Below are 6,852 nucleotides of genomic sequence, written 5' to 3' on the forward strand. Positions count from 1 at the left end.
CAATCAATCATTGAGTTTTAAAACTATTTTTTGCCCTGGCTACTTTGCTGTCAGCTGTATCTCAGACCACTAAAAGTCTGAAGCTGTATGTAATTCTTTCTTTTCGTTAGACTAAATAAAGACGCCTTGTCAATTCTCTCCTCTTATCTAAATTAAAACACCCCTAATCTTATAATTGGCGAGAGATCAGTTACTGCGAAAATTTGCTTTATGTCTAATCTTCTGGGAGATTATCACACTGGACAAACAGTCGATCATGCATAAGCTAGTAACGATGATCGGCATTGTGCGAGATCTCAGCTGCCATTTAAGAATATGGTCCATTATAAAGTACAGTTCACAAATGACATGTCTTGTCAACGCTGCTGATCCTGGTCAGTGTCTTTGAGAAGACTGCTATAAAAGTAACCGACGCCAAATTTGCGACAGATTAAAACTATCAATAAAGAGACCCATTTGTTTATGCGTAACCGTAATCACGTTATGTTCGAGGCAATTGGAACCTCAAAGAAGGCTACATATAAATTTCTTTGTGCCCAGTCGCATTTTCATTACAAAAAGGACACAATGACGAAACAATGTGACTAATGGTGTGTTTCTGCTTCAACACCCACATCATTTCAGTTCCCCACTTCACTTCAAAAGACATATCTAATTATACAGTAGTGCAGATGGAGCATAATGAGAGTTTATTGTGAAGTAAGCACATGTATATGAAAGATGTGTTGATTAACATAAGAAGATCGTGAATTTCGATAACCTGTCACATTTAGTGTCATCGCAAGTCCTGTGGGGTTTTCCATTGCACAAACTAAGTGTTTCACTACACCAAATGATACATATTCGCATACGAAAACGTTTGCATTTGTAGTAAATATCTAGTGGCATATCCTACTATTCAGACATATGCACACGTATTCTAAGAATTTGGAGTCGACGTATGCTCATAAGAATAGCATGAAAAACGATGAGAAGATGAACCACTTTTGCACATAATATTCACAGCATATTCTCACCATGAATATCTTAGCATACGCCTATGAATAGGATGTGAATACATGCCTTATGATAGGAATATGGACGTATTTTAACCATAATCAGGGCATATTCAGGGATATGTAAACGTATTATTAACGTAAACTGATGAGAATACTATAGGCATACCCATATGAATACTCACGAATATCTTTCATACCCGATGCATACATTTGCATAAATGATTACACAAACACGTTATTAATTAATAATAAGAATAATTTATTAAAGGAGTGTACTCCAGAGGTGATTATCTAAACCATTACAAAACAGAGAAGAAAAGAAATATGTGAAACAATTATCTATATCTAGTTGTCACTTGCTATTTATATGTAGGTAGATATATATATATATATATATATATATATATATATATATATATATATATATATATATATATATATATATATATATATATATATATATATATTGGAATATTGGAATGGGTCGGCTAGGTCCTACCTTTCTCTGAATAACTGATCTATTGTGTTTGCTAGTCTATTCACACGAATGCTGTATTGTGACATCAAGTGTATACTCATAAATTCCCATTCAAGAAATAGTTGCTCATCAATGCAGCGACCTCTACGACAATCTCTTAAATCACTTCCTTTTCGTCAAGTTATTAATTCCTCACAAATAGTTGTACGCCCTCTTTTGATGATCAAAGGAGACATAAGCAATAGCCGGTAAAACAAAAGAATCAGAATAATATGATAAATGATAATGAGAGTGAACTATGCTATTTTGAAACTATCATAATTTGATAGTATTAATGTTTCGGTTGCATTGACACTGACCTCGATCAACTTCATACTGAAGAATTGAGTTCATTTAACTATAGTGAACTCTTAGCGGCCGTAATATATCGTCTCCGATAATAAGCGATTGCTTTCATTTCTAGTTTAAGTTTTTTTCTTCAGAAAAACAATACAAAAGTTCTTCGAAAATCGACAAATAATTAACAAGCCCTTCCTTCTCTTTAGTTACTGACATAAAATACCAATACTAACAATATCAAAGTTAAAGGCACTGACATGCCCAGAATTACAGCTAGTAAATTGGCTCAATGTGCAAACTTGGTGAAATGCACCGTGGTTGTCTAGCACAACATATGATATATGTAAACTCTTGTAGAACTACATACACACTGGCAGTTTGGTCAGATATTTATATTATTGCCATATCTCTATATGCACATTATGGAAAATTAGTGAAACATTTACACGTAATTTAGTACAATAAATTTAACAATATAACCTGAAGAGAGTGAAGACAAAATATTGGAAACACTAATAGTTTTCGCCTTAGACTTGAAGGGCACAAGCTGAGTTTATAAGTACTTCGGTGTAATTTTTGCAGTATTGTACTTACTGAAGCACACTTAACCACCACCACCACTTGTGATTGACTGAACTCAAACATGGTTGTCATGATATAATTAAAAAAAATATCCGATGATTTCATTTATAATACGTAATGATATAAAAACATGTTCAGGAAATCAGTACTATGTAATCGTAATGTCATGGGAAACGACATGCATTAATATTAACAATGCACTGGAATGTGGTTTGTTAAAGTATTTTCACTTGAGTAATATGCTTACAAACTCAGTTTGTGCCACTTTAAAACACCCTCCCTTCGCTCAAACTTTACCTAAATTTGCTCAAAGCATTTTAGGGCAAATTCAGTTTTACGGCCGGAGGGGGAGGGGGGGGGCTAAGTCATCACTTTTACAAAGCAGATCGGTGGGACGGTTTGACTTATTCCGAGTTTTGCCTCTCCGAATCAAACTAAGCCCCAGGAGCAGTTATTAACCTTGTAAATTTGAAGAAAAAAAATGTTTCAGCTTTGCCGCAATTATGTAAGGTGCATTTACTTATGTACAATTATGTGGCAGGTTATAACCTTCCATTAATAGTTTATCTTTACACACACACACACACACACACACACACACGTACGCGCATGTGTAATAAATTGAAAACTGGATAGTGCCCAATAAACTCAAGTAAAAACGTTTGGCTAGAATTTGTCATGTACATCATTATGTCAGCAAATCTACAATGTATACAATATCGTTAAAATTGGGACAATAACATTGTGCTGTAGAATAATTTTTGAATTACTAATTGAGGTGTTGAAGACCATATTCCAGTATTCTTTGGCTATTCAACACCATCGCCTTCGGTAATTATAAACACCCCATGACATACACTTGGAGATTGCTTTTAACGTTTTTTTTTTGTTTTGTTTTTTTAAATAGTAATTGTTTTCATTTAGGGGTGGGGCTTCTTTCGGATGAAGGGCTCACAAGGGGAAAAGTCTTTCAGTACAACACAAACAATTCCCGGCACATCCCCAGCCGTAAAAATGAACTCTCCCTTAACATGCAATTCATTGATTGTTCGTTTGCTACACAATGTCATCTAGTTCATCTTGTGTTACTTCCAAATTTCCCATTCCGATTCGTCGTCATCAGAACTCATATATAGCACTGTCTTATAAAATATTATTTTCTTCTTGGCCGATTAACTGTCAACCGTCTCTGTAGTTTCTGCGAAGTAAAAGATGCCATAGTTTAATTATCTTTAGTATTAAGAAAACAATAACAAGTTACACAAATACAACTTTTACTTACTTATCTAAGTGATGATTTTTAGTAATTATGAATTACATTTCCAGCAACAATTACGCGAGAAATGTACCCATATAATTTGGTAATATACTGTATCTATCCGAAACAAAGTAATATAGAAAAGTCCTACTAATGTCTGTGAAACACACTGAACGTACTTACAATGTAAACTATTTGTATATGTTCATGGTCGATTGAATAGGAGTGACTATATTTAGTCCTGAGTGCATGCAGTGTCATCCGATCCGATGTAACTGTATCGCACCAGTACTGATGAAGGTCAACACAGTCAGTATCACGTCAACACATGGCATTTTCAGTCAAAGTAAATGAATACATGTAAAACGCGCGCTATTTTTGTAAACGTTTCTTTTTTTCTTGAAAGAATGATTACAAACTGTGACTCGATGAATACTGATGCTTTGTTTTAAATTTTTATGATGAGAGGTGTAAAAAGGTAAATAACTGTGACGTACCGAAACTCCTCTCAATATTTTTTTAGGGTCGAATCTTCTATCTTCTTATTCAGCAGGTTCAATCTGTATAATTTGCTGACGATAAATTCTCTTCTGAGTGTTTTCAACAACGTCCATCATTATGGAGCCTACAGATAGTATATATAACACACTAATTACTATATGTAATAGCCGTGTATGTGTTAATTGCCTGTTCAAGAATCAACACATTTATACAATATATATAAACATGAAGTAAAGTAAGATTACAGTAATCTTTTATCAGTATTTTAAAGCCTTCAATCTCGAGGGAAACGGCTCTTTTAATTAACCCAATGTATATTGTTCCCAGGTTTCCGTTTCATTTTCCCTCCTGGATCTAGGAAGCACCGTTAACACTACACTTTTGAAGTGACCCATTTTAATTGCACACAAAAGGAAAAACTCGTTTTTACCTAGGACATTCAATTTTATCAATATCTTGCAAAATACCAGCATATTTACCGGTCTTAGTAATTTTAGAGAAAATGTACTAAAATAAATAGTTGATTTGTAAATGTTACGGAACTTTGTGAATTTGTTCTTTGTTTTTATAGTGTTCGTAAATATTGTACGACATCTCAAATAAATAATAGAATTATAAAAATATATGTATAAATAAATAAACAAATTATTTAATTAATTAATTAATTAATTAATTAATTAATTAATTAATTAATTGATTAATTAATTAATTAATTGAAACCAAAGCCTTCATACATTCGTAATTTGAGACTTCAAGTTATAAGATAACTAAGATAACTTTTTTAAATATTCGTTAAGTTTATTAAATTAATCGATCCACAGATTGGTCTATTGATTGATCTAATTGATTGATTGATTAATTGACTGACTGATCGATGCAGTATCCACAAAATACACATTCAACTGCCAAGTGGTCCTAATGACTTAAACATCCACATATACCACCTCCTCATCACAGTGTAACTGATCCTTTTAACAACCTCCAAATAGCAAACACTGTCTCCTGTGTCTACATCTAGTAGTTCTATCAACCTACTCGTACAGATATATACACATCCATCTTAAAAGACTTTACAATTGATTGATTAATTGGTTAATTAATTGGTTAATTAATTAATTAATTAATTAATTAATTAATCAAATAAGTAAGTATGTAAGTAAGTAAGTAAGTAAGTAAGTAAGCAAGTAATTAACTACTTGGTTGATGATTGAACTAAAATATAGTGAAAGCGTATGTTCACCAAATTCCATACATGTCTATGTTATACGAGATCACTAGATTATAAAGTGTGCCAGTTTACTAACGGGATTGATTACAACATCAGATACACATATGTTGTATTCCCGCCTTTTCCCAAGTTTTTGCTTTAATACATCAGTTAATGAATATTCAGAAGACATGCATATGCACTATCAGGAGTAAGGTCACGAAAGAGCAAAGTATGCTGTACTTTTGTTACACGTCACTCACTTCTATTGTATACGTTCTTCATTTTTCTCAGTCAATGTTACATGATTTAGATAAAATCCAATCATGGAAATGTGCGTAAAAAGTGTCGTGAAAACGGAGACACAATGTATGAACTTCACTTCTGTGTAATTAACCATTTCAAGCATTTTCAGTCAGTCTGCTGTTATGGAATACATATAATGACAATGGTACAAAATATTTTGTCAATTCACTAAAAGAATTTTGTCAACTTACCTACGTGTCTGTCGTTCCTCTATGTCTTCATACGGCATTCGGCACACGACAGCATTGACAGTGCCATCTTAGCTATATCTACCAAACCAGTTACTAGGATGGAATACCTCTGTGATTCTCTCGAAGATCATGAGCGTTCTATCGTTCCGATAATACGTTGAAATTGGCGCGACTACACATAAAAAGACACCTTAACTTAAGCTGCATTATTGTATGATTACCCCATACTGGCATGAACGACCACGCAAACTGTAATTGGAACAAACATGTTTAGACGGCTGGGCGGCCCTTCTCAATTTCAAGGTATTTAGAGCACAAAAATTGCGCCAAAAGTCGTTGACCCATTTTAGCCATCAACGTCGCTGAACTTTGAAAATTTTATAACTAAACTGTGGTTGACTTGATATCAACAAGCTAATGCCGATTTGCTTAACATTGAAATGATCAAAGGTCGTGAACAATACATCAAGAGAAGTATGATTAACTAATCCATACTGAATTTGCTAGCTTTACACTAAGAGTGAGTTATAATATCAATGATACACTGATGTAATGCCAAGATGAGTAAATGTAAGGTCTCGGGGCGGGCATAGACCCTACGGTGTAGGGTCTATGGGGCGGGCAACTCCCATAGACGGCTATACGGGGAGGGTCCGCGCGAAAGGGGTCGTTTTTTATGCTGATTGGTATCAGAAAGGGTATACTTTTCATGAAGTGTTGGTATCAGAAAGGGTCTGTAAATTAGACTATGTGTTTCAGCCTGTTTTTCTTCCTTGAAAAACTTCTCTCGTCGCTCATGCCACTTCAGATCTAGGGCCACCTTCCCCTGAAAACCCCTGGTTTTAGTCACGTGCAGCTAGCATGCAATATTCCTGCAAGTGCAACCATAACCAGACACTCAAGTGTGTCTCCAGCAAAACATCCAAGCAAAAATCCAAGAACCGGACCATAATGATCATAATCAACATATAGATGATGATGATGATGATGAT

The 6,852-nt window shown here is 34.2% G+C and overlaps 1 long non-coding RNA gene across 1 annotated transcript; it reads right to left on the reverse strand.

Annotated features, from left to right (window-relative positions):
- Window positions 1-3,270: 3,270 nt before the first annotated feature.
- Window positions 3,271-6,021, reverse strand: LOC144448568 (uncharacterized). Its single transcript, XR_013482112.1, has 3 exons — window positions 5,861-6,021; window positions 4,153-4,280; window positions 3,271-3,595 (listed from the first exon to the last, which is right to left on the reverse strand). It is a non-coding gene; the product is annotated as an uncharacterized LOC144448568 (long non-coding RNA).
- Window positions 6,022-6,852: the final 831 nt, after the last annotated feature.

The sequence above is a fragment of the Glandiceps talaboti genome, chromosome 17 (assembly GCF_964340395.1).
Source record: "Glandiceps talaboti chromosome 17, keGlaTala1.1, whole genome shotgun sequence".
Taxonomy (NCBI): Eukaryota; Metazoa; Hemichordata; class Enteropneusta; family Spengelidae; genus Glandiceps; species Glandiceps talaboti.